At 48.8% G+C, this 16,363-nt stretch overlaps 1 pseudogene; it reads left to right on the top strand.

The window, feature by feature from the left end:
- Nucleotides 1-880: 880 nt before the first annotated feature.
- LOC109734914 (subtilisin-like protease 4) lies at nt 881-10,798 on the top strand (annotated as a pseudogene).
- Nucleotides 10,799-16,363: the final 5,565 nt, after the last annotated feature.

The following is a 16,363-nucleotide window of genomic DNA, read 5'->3' as shown; positions in this document are numbered from 1 at the left end:
TTTCAAATATTTGTTCAACATTTTAATACTTATTTAAGATTTTTAAATACTTGTTCAACATTTTTCAAATACTTGTTCTACATTTTTTAATACTTCTTCAATATTTTTCAAATAGTTCAACATTTTTAATACTTATGCAACATTTTTTATATACTCATTCAATATTTTTAAATACTTATTCAAGATTTTTCAAATACTTGTTCAATATTTTTAATACTTATTCAAGATTTTCAAATACTTGTTCAACATTTTTCAAATACTCATTCAATATTTTCTAATACTTATCTAACAATTTTCAAATATTTTTTGAATTTTTTTAAATGTTTTTTTCAAAGAATGTTTATATATATATATATATAGAATATTTTAAAACATAAATAAAAGTACAAAAATAAAGCAAAAAACAGAACAAAAAACAGAATTTTTTAAAAAAAACAGGCCTTTGCTTGCCGCGCGGCTCGGCCGGCTCATCTGTGCTCCCCCTGACGCGAGGTGTGCCCCCATGAGCCCGTTTGAAACTTCCTCGAAATTTCTGGGTTACAGATATTTTGGACCCCAGCAAAATACGTGAAATTTCGTTGAAGTTTCTAACCCTCCTAGAGACATGCATATATATGCTTCGTTTTGACCGAAGGTAAACATCACGGGCGGAGGCCACAAGGTTACGAACATCGCTCCATGCCTCCATTCCGTTGGTTAATCGGGAATCACAGCATCGCATTAACTCCAGAATCAGCACAAAGCTCCGCCCGCCATGTTCGTAACGATTCCTGGACAGGACAAAGCTGGCGTAATGTGACAGGAGCCTAGCACGTAGTAGTTCGTCGTATAAAAGGCCATGCTGCCACACGAACAGAATTCCCAAGCAAGCAAGAAAGCCATGGAAAGCATGAGGATCTCCCTGCTCTCCCTTCTCCCGTTCCTTCTCCTCGCGATCGCCGCCGAGGCAACCGGCGACGACCTCAGCACGTTCATCGTCCACGTGCAAGCGGAGGAGAACCGCGTGTTCGGCACCGCGGACGACCGGAAGGCGTGGTACCACTCGTTCCTCCCCGACCATGGCCGGCTCGTCCACGCGTACCACCACGTCGCCAGCGGATTCGCGGCCCGGCTGACGCAGAGCGAGCTCGTGGCGATGTCCGCCATGCCCGGGTTCCTCAGCGCGACCCCTGACCGGAGGTACACGACGCTGACGACGCACATGCCCGAGTTCCTTGGGCTGAATGTTCGTTTAGAACGAAGACTCAAAAAGCGTCCGGCTTTAAATTAATATAAAACCCTTCAGCAGGCAGCATCCAGCAAATAAAGCGAAAATAAACAGCAGGAAGTTAACGGCCGAAGCCTAAATACGATACATGCAACCGGCCTAAACCTGAATAAGAAGAAACTGAACTACAGAACAGAGGCAGCCAGCCAAAACGAAGTAGAAACACAGCGCCTTAGTGACGAGCAGCAATCTGGATCAAACGTATCCGCTCCATGGCCTCCTTCATCCGGTCAGCGTCCTGCCGTTTCCCCAACGGCATCCAAGTCTGGAGGAACAAGTGGCATTTGAATATAATGTCAGCAGGGTGAGAAGGAAATTTTTGCTCGATAGTCATTTTGTTTCTAGTAGTCCAAAGAGCCCATAAAAGCGCCACTACGCATTGCCATAAAACACGTCCGTACCCACTCCTATGGGCCGAGAGAATAACGCGGAGGTCAGTAGCCGAGAGCGGGTTCCAATTTTGACCAAAAGCATCTCTAACCGCACTCCGGGCAAAACGAGCAAGGTGGCACTTGAAGAAGATGTGGTTTGCATCTTCGAGCTCACCACACAACGAGCAAGTGCCATCGGAAGGCCCATTCCGTTTAGCGATGTTGTTAGAGGATGGGAAGCGGTCGCGAAACAATTGCCGAATGAAAACTTTCATTTTCAGGGGGATAGACGCTTTCCATAGCCCCCTAGCTATGTCTAGGGTCGGTCCCTCGGTTAGCTTAGCGTATATAGACTTAACCGAAAACTTCCCGGAGCTTGTGAGGGACCAAGACACCGTATCGGCCTCGAGTCGAAGCGCCACACCATCTAAAGAAGTACGAAGCCCATCCCAACAGGCCCGCTCATGGTCTAGGAGAGGTCTTTTGAAGGAGATAGCAGGCGGGCTGGTTCTAAGCGCATCGGCCACGAGTATGTCTATGTTAGTGGCTAGTTGGTAGATGGCATAGTGGCTGCGCCACAACGGTTCCGGTCCGAGCCAATGGTCGAGCCAAAATCTTGTGGAGTTGCCATTGTTAACGCAAAACTTAGCACCTAACGCAAAGGCCGGCTTGACGGCCTGAATCCCGTTCCAAAAAGGCGACCCTTTCGCCTTAGAGGTGAGGAAATTCCCATCGGGAAAATATTTAGCTCGGAGGATGTCCGCGCAAAGCCCCTGCTCATTCTGGGCGAGTTTCCAAATCCACTTAGTGAGGAGCGCAACATTCACGAGTTTGGAGTTTAGGATCCCTAGGCCGCCAAATTTCTTAGGACGACACAGCGCTGCCCACTTGATTAAGTGATACTTCCTTTTAGACCCAGTTCCTTCCCAAAAGAACTTGGATCGAGGAGTGTCAAGCTTGGCATGAACGCCATCAGCCAGCAGGAACATGCCCATGGTAAACATGGGTAGGGAGGAAAGGCTAGTGTTAGTCAGAATCAACCTAGCGGCAGAAGAGAGAAATCTGCCACACCAGGGGCTAACCCGGTTCGCCACCTTGCCATACAAGGCTTCCCACTCGAGAACAGATATGTGCTTATCTGAGATAGGGAGGCCCAAGTACTTAATCGGGAAGCTCCCAAGCTTGCAGTTGAGCAAGTTGGCAATACGGGAAGCGAGGGGCGTGTCCATCCCAATGGCTGTCACCTCGCTCTTGAGAAAGTTGATCTTAAGGCCGGAGATAATCTCGAAAGCTAGGGGGATGAGCTTAATCGAAGCTACACTATGGTCATCCGGCTCAAAGAGCAACATGGTGTCGTCCACGTAATGGTGGTGCGTGATCCCACCGGGGATGAGGTGGGGACAACCCCGCGGATGTGACCGGCACCCTTAGCCTTGTTCACCATGGTTGAGAGGGCGTCCGCAACAAAGTTAAAAATCAGAGGAGAAGTAGGGTCTCCCTGCCTTAGGCCTCGCTTGTTGCGGAAGAAGTTCCCAACCTCTCTGTTTATTGACACCGCAGTCTGACCCCCCGAGACCAGGTGCATGATACGGTGGACAAAACCTGACTCGGATCCCTTTTGAATAAGGACCTCACGAATGAACTCCCAGTTCACTCGATCGTAGGCTTTCTCAAAGTTCTGCTTGAGGAGCACAGCCGGCTGCCGGGTCCGTTTAAGCTCGTGAATAATCTCTTGCAGCACAACCGGCCCTTCGAGGATGTTGCATCCTTTGACGAACGCCGACTGACTACGGTCAATCACGCGTTGCGCCACCGAGGCAAGCCTCATCGTGTAGGCCTTTGCGCAAATTTTGAACGGCACATTAATGAGGGTGATGGGCCGGTATTGCTTGATAGAGTCGGCCCCTTTGACCTTAGGTACTAAACCTTGGGCTGAACGTGGAGCAGGGGCGGCGGAGGTACACGTCGGAGTTCGGCGCCGGCGTCATCGTGGGCGTGATCGACACTGGCATCTTCCCCGACCACCCGTGACGGCATGCCACCGCCACCGGCCGAGTGGAAGGGGCGCTGCAACTTCAACTGCACCTCGTGCAACAACAAGCTCATCGGCGCGCGCAACTTCGTCGCCACACTCAACGGCCCGAACGGGACTGACGCGCGGGTGCTGCCGGTCGATGACTTTGGGCACGACACTTACACCGCGAGCACCATGGCGGGAGCGGTCGTGCCGGGCGCTAACATGCTCGGCCATGCGTCGGGCATCGCCGCCGGGATGGCGGCACGCGCGCACATCGCCATGTACAAGGTGTGCGATCTTAACGGAGGGTGCGAGGCGTCCGACATACTGGCCGGTGTTGACGCCACCGTGGGCGACAGCTGCAACGTCATCTCCATGTCTCTCGGCGGGCCGTCGGTACCCTTTGACCAAGATCCTATCGCCATCAGGACGTTCGGCGCGATCGAGAAGGGCATTTTTGTGAGCATTGCTGCTGGCAACTCCGGCCCCGGAGAGAGCACCGTGAAAAACAAGGCTCCATGGATGCTCACCGTCGCCGCGAGTACCATGGACCGCTCCATCCGTTCGATCGTGTAGCTGGCGAATGGCGCGTATTTTCACGGCGAGTCACTCTACCAGCCAAACGCCGGTGTGCCCGATGCCTTCTACCCATTGGTGTCTGCCGGCGCGAGCGGGAAGCCGCTCGCCGAGTTCTGTGGGAACGGCTCGCTGGACGGCGTCGACGTCAAGGGCAAGATAGTGCTCTGTGAACTCACGAGAAACATCTTGGCGATGAACCAATGTCAGGTGGTGCTGAGTGCCGGCGGCATCGGCATGATCTTGGCGAACCAGTTTGCCCAAGACTAAGACACGTTAGCCCAAGAGAACTGTAAGCTGCGAATCACTCCAATCGATCTATCTTAGCTCATATGCTCAGATCTCAATATTACAGGAGAATTCGAATTGGGGGGAGGAAGGAGGACAGAACAGACTAGCCAACCCACACGCTATCCTATCCAATCTCGGCCGAAGCCGCCGCCACCACCCGTTACAGTGCCACTGGTACAGTTAAGTAGTGCCTGGCTAGCGAGCCCATTCTGGGCCGCGTAGACGAGCTGGAGCCTGACTGCTTCTCTTGGGCCTGGCCTGTTGCTCTCTTGCCGGTTCGCCCTATAGCGCATCAGGTGTTGTCGTTGCCTCATCTGTAGTGCTGCTGACAATCCCCCCTGGAGAAGAAATGGCTTGCCCCCAAGCCGGAGCATGAGGGAACTGTTGCTTGAGCATCGCGTGGTCTTCCCAGGTCGACATCGACGCTGGGGAATGGCTCCATTTGACCAGAACTTGAGCGATCATCTTGTCTCCTCTTGGTGTCAGGCGACGATCGACGAAACGAACCGGAATCTGCAGGTGAGTTGCTGACGAAGGAAGTGACTGACATACCTGCTGATCAGACCCGACCTGGCGCTTGAGGAGAGACACATGGAAGACTGGGTGCACCCTACCGTTTCCCGGAAGTGCCAGTCGGTACGCTACTGCCCCAACCTTAGCCGTGATCTTGAAGGGCCCGAAATATTTGAAAGCCAGCTTATGGTTTGCTCGCGGAGCAATGGAAGACTGAATATAAGGCTGCATTTTCAGAAAAACTGACTCCCCGACCTCAAAGGATCTCTCTGTCCTATGCTTGTCAGCTTGAGCCTTCATTCGTTGTTGCGCCCGCAGAGAATGTTGCTTGACTGATTCCATGACAACATGTCGCTCATTCAACCAATGTTGGACATCAGAATTTCCAACGGCATCAATGGGTGAAATGCCAAAGTAACGAGGGGAGTGCCCATATACCAGCTCGAAAGGAGTACGGCCTGTTGATGAATGCCAGTTTGTGTTATACCAGAGTTCACACAGAGGCAGCCAGCTGGACCAACGATTTGGGTGGGCACTGATGAAACATCGGAGATACCCTTCCACCTGCTGATTGACATGCTCGGTTTGTCCGTCAGTCTGCGGGTGTTGACCTGAGCTCATGCGAAGTTTAATGCCAGTTCTGTTACACACTTCTTTCCAGAAAATGCTGGTGAAAATAGGATCTCTGTCCGACACCAATGAGACAGGAAGGCCATGAAGGCGATACACGCGATCCAGGAAGGATTCAGCAACTGTGGCAGCTGTGTAGGGATGTTTGAGCGCAATGAAATGACCATATTTGGTCAGCTTGTCAATGACCACCAGTATGCAATTATAGTGTCTTGAAACTGGTAAACCTTCGATGAAGTCCATTGTCATCATTTCCCACGGCTGTGAAGGCACTGGCAACGGTTGCAGTAGACCAGGGTAAGGAACACGATCAGGCTTAGCGAGTTGACAAACCTGACACTGCTGTAGAACCTGTTTGATCATTTTCTTCATATTCTTCCACTGGAACAGCTGTGAAATCCTGCGGTAAGTTACTGGGAACCCAGAGTGTCCACCTGCTGAACTGGCATGCAAACTGTCGATGATCTTGTGTTGCAACTTTTCATCTGAGCCAATCCAAATGCGTTTCTTGAAACGGAGCAAGCCTCCATGTAAAGTGAACTTAGGATCTGCCTTTGGATCCACGGCTAGTTTCTGCAGAATAGCTGTTGCACTAGGATCAGAGTAGTAACTGTTCATGATTTCTTGCAGCCATGCCGGTTGTACTTCAGAAATTGTATAACAGGCACCAGGTTCATGTGGTCTTCTGGACAAGGCATCTGCAACTCTGTTATCTGTCCCCTTTCTGTACACAATCTTATAGTCCAGGCCCCATAACTTGGTGAGAGCTTTTGTTGCCAAGCTGTGTGCAAACACTGTTCTGTTAAACTAACCAAAGCTTTTTGATCAGTGATAATGATGAATTCCTTCAGTTGCAGATAAGAACGCCACTGTTCCACCGCTAAAAGAATTGCCAGAAATTCCTTTTCGTATACTGAAAGTGTCTGATTTTTGGGTCCCAAAGCCTTGCTGAGAAAGGCCAGGGGTGCCCATCTTGTGTTAGTACAGCCCCAATACCACAATCACTAGCATCAGTTTCAATAGTGAAAGTTTTCTGAAAGTTTGGAAGAGCCAACACAGGAGCAGTAACCAAAGCCTGTTTCGGTGTTTGGAAAGCTGTGTCCTCTATGCTAGTCCAAACAAACACACTGCCTTTGCGTAGGAGATTAGTCATTGGTTTAGCAATAACCCCAAAGTGATGAATAAATTTCCTGTAATAGCCAGCCAGCCCAAGAAAACTTCTCACTTCCTTTACTGATACTGGTGTGGGCCATTGTTCAATGGTGCTAACCTTCTCAGGGTTGGTGGAAACACCATCTTTGCTGATAATGTGACCCAGATACAACAACCTTTGAGAGGCAAATTCACATTTGGAAAATTTCACATACCACGTGTCCTTGCTGAGTACTTCCAACACCCTTCTGACATGATCCAAGTGCTGCTCAGTGTTTTACTGAAAATCAGAATATCATCAAAGAAGGCCATCACAAAAGTTCTCAGCATCTCAGGTTCTTGTGACAGGGAAACATTGATGGCACCTTGGAAAGTGTTAGGTGCCCCTGTCAAACCAAAACCAACAACCAGGAACTCAAAGTGCCCATGGTGGGTTTGAAATGCTGTCTTGTATTCCTCTCCAGGAGCTAATCTAATTTGATGATAACCAGCCCTGAGATCCAGTTTTGTAAACCATTGAGCACCATGTAATTCATCCAGGAGCTCATCTATCATAGGCATAGGATAATTTCCCTTGACTGTAAGTGCATTTAGATGCCTATAGTCCACTACCATTCTCCAAGTATGATCTTTCTTCTTGACCAATAGGATAGGTGAAGAAAAGGGACTGTTACTCCTCCTAATAACAGCAGAATCCAACATCTCCTGAATTTGCTTCTCTACCTCATCCTTCAGTTATGGGGCCAGCCTGTAGGGCCTGTGAGAAAATGGTCTGGCACCAGGTATAAGGGGAATGGCATGATCACAAGCTCTTTCAGGAGGTAAACCAACAGGAACAGCAAACACATCTTTATATTCCTCAATAAGTTCCTGAATTTCTGGTATAAGAGCAGGAGCATTCTCATCAGTCACCACAGACAGTTCTATGATGGTATAAGCAAACTCAACAGGTGCTGCCCCTTGAATTGTTACTGACTGTCCATGCAAGGGGAAGGACATCCACTGTTGCTCCCAGTCTACAGTCATTGGACTATGCTTAGCTAACCAGTCCATACCCAGAATTCCATCATAGCAGCTGAGAGGCAGTACTCTCAGGTCATGCTCAAACTGAACACCTTGCACTGACCACTGGCAGCTTGGTACATAGCTGTCACAACTCATAATTCCTCCATTAGCAACCTTTACTTTCATTGTTGTACACTTCTGCACTCCTGCCAATGTGCTTGCTGAATTTGTATCTACAAAAGAATGGGTACTGCTTGAATCCACTAAAAATGTTCTCTGTTGCCCTTGAATAACAACACTTAACTGAAAAGCCTTGCGGTGGGCTGATTTCCCTTCAGCTGCCTCTGATATAGCCATAAGATTCACTTCTTCATCCTCATCAGTAAGCAATTCTTCTGCTGATGTCCACTGAAAAAGTTCAACCATTTCCTGTACCACATGCAGTGACACTGTCTGTTTACATTGGTGGTCTCTGCTCCATTTCTCTCCGCACATGAAACACAAGCCCTTGGCCTTGCGGTAAGATCTCAGTGCTTCCCATTTGTCCTCTCCCAGCTTCTGATGCTGAACATCTGAATTAGTTCGCCTATCTTCAGCAGTTTTGGTCGTAGCTGGCTTGGTCGAAGTGACTGCCTGTGTATATTGTTGCCGCTTGACAGAGTGACCTTGTTGAGGAACAGAATTTGTCAGTGACTCATGCAAGAGCAACAGTTCATAGGCTGCGTCCAGATCTGACGGTTGCTGTAATGCCACCAGCAGTCTGACAGTCGGGTTCAGTCCATCGATGAACTTAGTAACATAATGCACTGACCCTGGAACAGCTTCATATGCGGATAGCTGATCATACAGTTCGGCGAACTGCTCCACATAATCTTCCACTGAACCTGTCTGAATTATGCTGTGGAATTTCCGAACCAGCGCCTCATGCTGATTTCGACCGAAATGGCACTGTAGCAGTCTGCAGAATTCTTCCCAGGATGCATTTGGTGCTCTTCTCTGAACCGATTCCAACCAACGCGCTGCTGCACCTTCGAACAGTGTAGAGGCAAATTGGACCCAGAGATGCTTTGGCGTGCCACACATGCCGAAATAATCTTCGCATCTCGATTGCCAGAGCCTCGGATTGGTGCCATCAAAACGGGGCAAGTCGATGCGCGATGCAAATCCATAGGCGTCAGTATTCTCTCGGTGTAATTCAGCCAGCCGTGAACTGAATATTGAACTATGGTCAGTTTTCGTACCTCTGGCTGGTGGTGGAATGTACGGAGCGTGATCCTTCCCCTTGGCCACTGGAGCAGACCGACTGCCCTCAGGTACGGCGTCACCGTTGGCGGTCGTGATTTGGCTTGCCGGCGGTCGACCTCGTGTGTGTGAAATGGAGACGGAGGATGGCCGTTCCAGCCCGGCGCGAAGCTCGTCCATGTCGACGCCAATCGACAGCTTGAGGTCGTCGATGCGCGTCGTCAGATCGCCCACGATGGACCGCATCGACTTGGCCGGCTCCTCCTCTTGGCGCTTGAAGCGTACGTCGAGGGACTCCGCCAGGTCGGCCTTGAGGAACTCGTACACCGCCTTCGTTGCCGGCGACATGCTCTCCATGACTTCGCGGCGTCGGCGCGCCGCGAATCTCGTCACGTGGGGATGATGGAGCGGAACTTGTTGCACCAGGATCGAAGCTCTGATGCCAGTTGTAAGTTGCGAATCACTCCAATCGATCTATCTTAGCTCATATGCTCAGACTCAATATTACAGGAGAATTCGAATGGGGGGGAGGAAGCAGGACAGAACGGACTAGCCAACCCACACGCTATCCTATCCAATCTCGGCTGAAGCCGCCACCACCACCCGTTACAGTGCCACTGGTACAGTTAAGTAGTGCCTGGCTAGCAGGCCCATTCTGGGCCGCGTAGACGAGCTGGAGCCTGAGTGCTTCTCTTGGGCCTGGCCTGTTGCTCTCTTGTCGGTTTGCCCTATAGCGCATCAGGTGTTGTCGACTTGTCGTTGCCTCATCTGTAGTGCTGTTGACAAGAACGTCCTACCGGCGTCGAGCGTCGACTACCTCACGGGTGTAGCCATCAAATCTTACCTGGGAGGACAGCTCCCAGTGGCGACTATCGGCTTCAAGGGCACAATGTTGGGCCCGTCACCTGCTCTCCCTCGATCGTTTTCTTCTCATCTCGTGGGCCTAGCCGCCAGGGCCCTGGCATTCTGAAGCCCGACATCACGGGGCCCGGGGTGAACATGCTCGCCGCATGGCCGTTTCAGGTCGGGCCGCCGTCGGCACCAGTTCCCTCCGGACCGACCTTCAACATCATCTCGGGTACGTGCATGTCGACACCGCACCTCGCCGGCATTGTGGCGCTGATCAAGAGCAAGCACCCGGACTGGTCACCAGCGGCGATCAAGTCAGCCATGATGACGACGGCCGACATCACCGACCGCTCCGGCAATCCCATACTCAACGAGCAGCGTGTGGCGGCCAACTTCTTCGCCACCGGCGCCGGACACGTCAATCCAATCAAGGCCGCTGACCCTGGCCTGGTCTACGACATCACCCCCGAGGATTACATCGGCTACCTCTATAGCATGTACACGAGCCAGCAGGTCACGGTGATCGCGCGCCGGCCGATCGACTGCTTGACCACCTTGGTGATCAGCGACCTATTGAATTACCCGTCGATCTCGGTCGCTTTTCCGGCGACCTGGAATTCGACAGCGCTGGTAGTCGTGAGGCGCAAGGTGAAGAACGTTGGGGAGGTGCCTTCGGTGTACTATGCGGCGATCGACATGCCGAGCAGTGCGGTAAGCGTGGACGTATATCCGAGGGCGCTGGAGTTCATGGAAGCAAACCAAGAGGTGATCTTTTCGGTATACATGTGGCCGAGGCAGAGTGGTGCAACGGTGGTGCAGGGTGCTCTACGGTGGGTATCCCAAAAGCATACTGTGCGGAGCCCAATCTCCGTCACCATTGCTTGATCACAGACTTGATTTCTCACATGATAGGTCGACATGGCTCAATTACGTTTATGTTTTTCGCACAACTTGCTCATTGTTAGTTTGTCTCGACTTAATTTCCAATAATTCAGTTGCCTAAGGAAACGGCTATGTGGAGGAAGTGAGTTGATGGCCTGCAAGTGAACATGATTTGGTTAGTATCACATACGCTACTACCATTCATCCCCGCTCCTGTAACTAAATGATAATTAAGGGGTCTTCTCTCGTGTATGCAGCTTAAAAGCGGTCTTCGTTTGCCCCCTATTGCAACGATCAAGAATGAAGGGAGATAGGCCCTACCTTTTCTTTCTCGACCTTTTTTTTGTCATAGTTGCAAGTTCATCCTCAACTCACAATAGGCCCGAAGTTTTTTCCTTGCATGTCCACCATCGACTAGCAAGTGGGCCCGACTTTTTTGTTCTACATCAGTTGCAAGCCCACCCTAGACTTGCAACCGGTTCACCCTTTATTTTGCCTCGGTTACAAGTTCACCCTCGACTCGCAACTGGATCCGATTTTTTTGTCCCAGTTGCAAGTTCACCATCAACTCACAAATGGGCTCGAACCGGGCCATACCCATTTTTGCCTTAGTTACTAAGTCACCATCAACTTGCAACTGGGACATACCCTTTTTCTGTCCTAGTTGAAAGTCCACCCTCAACATTCAACTGGGCCTGACCTTCTTTCCTAAGTCGCAAGTCCACCATCCACTCTCGACTTAATGGTGAACAATTTTAACACGATGAACATTTTCTACATACATGGCAATCATTAAATTCACAAAAAAATTAGCTTGACGTACATTTGTAAGTTTCACGAACTTCTTTAAAATTTGCAAACATTTTATATTTCATGGCCTTTTTAAATTTATGAATATTTTTCTAATCAATGAACATTTTTTAGTACTACGAAATATGCTTTTAATCGTGCACACAACACATGGCGTTTGGTGTACTTTTCTATTGGACACCAGTCCGTGATCTGTTATCAAAATCTAAATAAAACAATGTGCAACTTATTATTTTGAGACACAAACAACATGCAACTCAGAAGAAGAAACAACGTACAACTATTAGAAAGCAACTAGATGATAACCCGCGCTGCTGTGGGAAATATTTAACACATAATGATAGAGATTATATTCGACAATATCATGTGGTTCAAATCTATTATATATAAAAAGTACTTTACGGACTCGCGAGAAAAAGATAAATTTACTAGAAATTATCACAATAATCAGAAACATCCAACCATTAATTAAGTTAATTACCCGATTACAGCCTATGGATCTCTGAATTAATATTTTGATGCTAAGGTTGGTATTAATTACCCACCTATGCCCTACATTAGTTTTAATGGTCGACTCCACGCTCAAAAGAAAAAAAAACATAGGGTTAGGTGCTGACTAAACTTGCGAATAACTAACGCACGTAGCCGCCGCCATAACTCCTCACGAACGCGGCCGCCGCTGTCCAAGCCAAATCAGATTGAGAATTCCTCACGCACGCGGCCGCCGCTGACGCTGCCAGGATCGCCTTCATCTCAGTGCCTTCGTCGGTCGACCTGCCCTCCTCGCTGTGCATGGACGTTGGCACAATCAGGTTCCAGACACGCCTCTTGCATGCAACCCTACAAGCAACAAGCAAGGAGAAGGAGACTGGCACCAGATGGGTCAAATTCTATTTGGATAATCACAGTAGCAAGGAGATTGATAGGGATTTGCTGCACGTACTGCCTCCACGCATGATCGACAATTATGTTCCAAGCTGCCGAGAAAACCATGGGTAGGACCGCGACCACGTCCTCCATACCGGACGCTACGGCGGCCACCATATTTCGATTGACATGTTGTCCCAGCCGACGCCCACATGGACGCACCTCCGGCCAGTCGGTTCTCCTTCAGGTGCATGCATATCCACGTCAATCTTGCCGCATGTATTAACCATGCATAGATCCGTGCAAGATCCATTAATTGGATCCAAGACAGCCTAGAGCCAGGTAATGGTACGTTACATAACAAGATCTCTTTCATTTGGCAGATCCATCTATTTCTTTGCAATGCAGATACAACTTTGGGAGCCTTAGCAACGTGGAAACTGATCTGCGTGTATCCATCAATATGCAATTAAATTATTATGTGCTTATACTTTTTTTGTTCCTTAATATGGATAGCCTGTTTTCACAAAAAAAAAGGATAGCCTGATATACAAAATTTTACAACATATGCTTTCAGGCAATGACAAAAGGCCAAGAATTAGACACTGATGCATTAGGCGTACATGCATATGACTGATAGTAGAAGTTGTTGTAGAATGCAGATTTTTTGCATTTAATTTTAGCAAAATTACATACAGTGTGTTGTGGTTATTTCAATATGAGCTATCCTTTAATTTTTTTTCCTAGGGAGAACCTCCATTTGCGTACTTTCCGAGTAACACTGGTAGAAAAAAGCCCTTTAGTCCCGGTTCGCAACAGCCTTTAGTCCCGGCTGTGCAACCGGGACTAAATATGCGCGACTAAAGACCCCCCCTTTAGTCGCGCCTCTTACGGACCGCGACTAAAGGCTTTAGTCCCGGTTCGCGTGGCTGACCGGGACTAAAGGCCCGTCCACGTGGGCGCCAGTGGTCCGTCGGGGCGGAGGACCTTTAGTCCCGGTTCTTGTGGCTAACCGGGACTAAAGGCCTCCTCCGCAGGTTTAGGGTTTTAGCCCCCCAAACCTGGTTTCTTTTTAATTTGTAGTGTTTTATTTCTTTTATATTTTATTTTGTGTTTTATTTTAATTTTGATGAAGTTTCAGTACACATATTCTACGCTACTATATACATGCATATGAAATTTCAAACAAGAAGAATTCAAGAGGAATATATAATATATATTCAATCTCGGGTGACCATATACAACTTCGAACAAGTTTCCATACATAATTAGGATGGATGACCATATACAACTTCGAACAAGTTTCAATCTCGGGTATGCATATAAATTTCTTCGTCCTTGGTATAGTGTTCTCCTTTAGGATTGATGACTTCCCTCATGAAAAATCCTGCTAATTCTTCTTGAATTGGTCGGAAGCGAGCTTCTGGACTAAGCCTCCTCCGCAAGTTATCCGTCGCGTTCCGCACGCTATCCGATGCCTTCCGCTCAGAGGTGTGTCTCCGGATGTTCTCACAAACATAGTATCCACATAGATTGGTCCCCGGTGGCTGCTTATCCACATTAACTAACCTTCTGAAATCTAGCTCATGTTTGAATTCACCGACAATTTCTTCTGAGAACCGTCTCCAAACCCTACAGGGCAAAGAAAATTAAATGAACAAGGGAGTTATTAGTTACTTGATATTAGAAAATGAACGAAAGAGACCGATCGATATAGAGCTCAAATGATTGAAAATAATTACTTTTGCAGCATTTTTCTCATGTCGGCCCAACGCTTTGCATCCGAATCCATAGAGTCCATGATTAGAACTCTGGAGGTGTGAAGTTCAATATTTAGCAGAATCCAGTGGAACCTGCGGACACGTTACATGCACAGTCATGCATAACTCATCGATTAGACATACCATGCATGGAGTAAACAAAAGAGAATGGGCACAAGAGAGAAACACTCACCCAAAATGGTAAGGAAATAGAATATGACTTTTGAGTTGATGCTTTCTAAGAAACTTGTACAAGTCTTTCTCCACGTCTTCGGGGTGATGTTGTAACACATGTCCATTAACGATATGTGGGTCAATGAACCCAACATCATGGATGTTTCTTATTTTGCATTCCCAAATCTTCAATCTGCATAATAGCGTACGCAACAATATAGTTAGGACAATATATATATAGTGCAGGCAATGAAGAACGAGATGAGGTAGAAATAAATCACTTACAGAACGTAGCAACTCAGCATAGATTTGTCGAGGTCGCGCAGATTGAACAGCTGGAACAATTCACTCATATGAACTTGTACAGAGTACCGTTTGGTGTGATGCTCATCTGTAACATCCGCATAAACATATTCTTTGTCGGCCCATGTTATGAATTGCTTGTACCAACGTAGCAGATTTCGCATTTGTGGTGGTAGACTCTTTTCCCGCGCAGGCTCGACGAGAGGCCCATTCTGCACATATTGTAATGCTATCTCACATACTAGCGCATCCTCAAGGCCTAAGAAGGCACGAAGAGTCAAACCCATCTCGGACGCTTGTTTCATGGCACTCGCTACAGTCAATCCAAGTGCTGCCGCAGCTGCTATGATCTCGGGGTCCTCTTCCGGACCGGCTTTCACTATGAGCGGGGGGATCGATTGTTTCTTCTGCATCCCGAGCTGCTCAACTTGTTTCCCGCTTTTTTTACTTTCTTCTTTCTCCTCCTTCAATATTTTTGCTTGCCTACGAAGTTCATGTCCATAGTCGTCAGGCATATTCAGCTCGGCTTGGGACGGTGTCGTCAAAAAATCCTTAGCCCACTTCTTTTGCTTCTCAGTGAATACTTGCTTGGGCTCAGGCTCTTTTATCGCCTTCATATCTGCCTTCCATTTCTCATAATCAGCAGACGCGGCCAATTTGGTTTCAGCTTCACTAAGTTCCCAAGGCCTTGGGAGGAGAGGCTTCAGTGATGGCTCCGGTACCCTTGTGGTCTTAGGTACATAAGGGTCCGGGTTAATAGTCCAGGAGCGGGTTTCCTTGCTGTCCGCCTGCTTCTGCTTCTTCGCCGGAGGTGGATTGGGGGGCGTCGTACCCGCCGGAGGTTGTGGATCGGGGGACGGCGTCGAATGGCGTGAAGGAGGTGTAGGTGAACCACCACGACCACCACCACCGCCGCCACCGCCACCACCACCACCACCATCGGAGGGGGGTGGACTTGCTAGCCTTGGCGCCTCGTCTGGAAACACTATGTACTTCTTTTTCCATAGAATGATCTGGCGCTTGACATCTCCAAGTCTTCTCTCCCCTTCGGGTGTAGGTTTGTCAATCTCCAGGTCCTCAAACCCTTGGACTATGTCTTCCACCGTGACACGAGCATAGCCATATGCAATGGGGTTGTTGTGGTGGAGTGCTCCAGGTGTACAGGGTAAAGCACTGCCGCTAGCTACCTTCGTGCAAACGTTCCCCACGGGATAATGCAGATCACATTCTTTCATCTCCTTTACATCATCCACGGGGTAGTGAGGCTCCGGTGCACGAATCTCGATCATCGGTGCACTAGCACCAGGCGGGGCATCCGTGGAAGCCACGCTGCTTCTCCGCTGCTGGCTTCCGCGATCCGCTTCATGATCTTCATGCGGCCCTGTAGCCGATTTTTCTTTTACTAGTTCATGCACGGTCTGCTTCAACACATGGAGTTCCGATGCAAACTTCTTCATAAGATCTGCATCCCGGTCCGTCTTTCTCTTACGGCTTCTGTAACACTACGGGTCATTGTCCTGGGAAAACCCTACTTTCCATGGAACTTTGCCTTTGCCTCGTACACGTCCTCCGTGTTCATCATTCCCGAGGGCTGTTGTCAGTGCGTCTTTCTCTCTGTTGAACTTGATCAAGCCCTCTTGAGCTTGGGTCATTG

The sequence above is a fragment of the Aegilops tauschii genome, chromosome 2 (assembly GCF_002575655.3).
Source record: "Aegilops tauschii subsp. strangulata cultivar AL8/78 chromosome 2, Aet v6.0, whole genome shotgun sequence".
NCBI classification, from domain to species: Eukaryota; Viridiplantae; Streptophyta; class Magnoliopsida; order Poales; family Poaceae; genus Aegilops; species Aegilops tauschii.
Note: the sequence above shows the minus strand (reverse complement) of the source record. Positions and strands in the feature narration are given on the sequence as shown.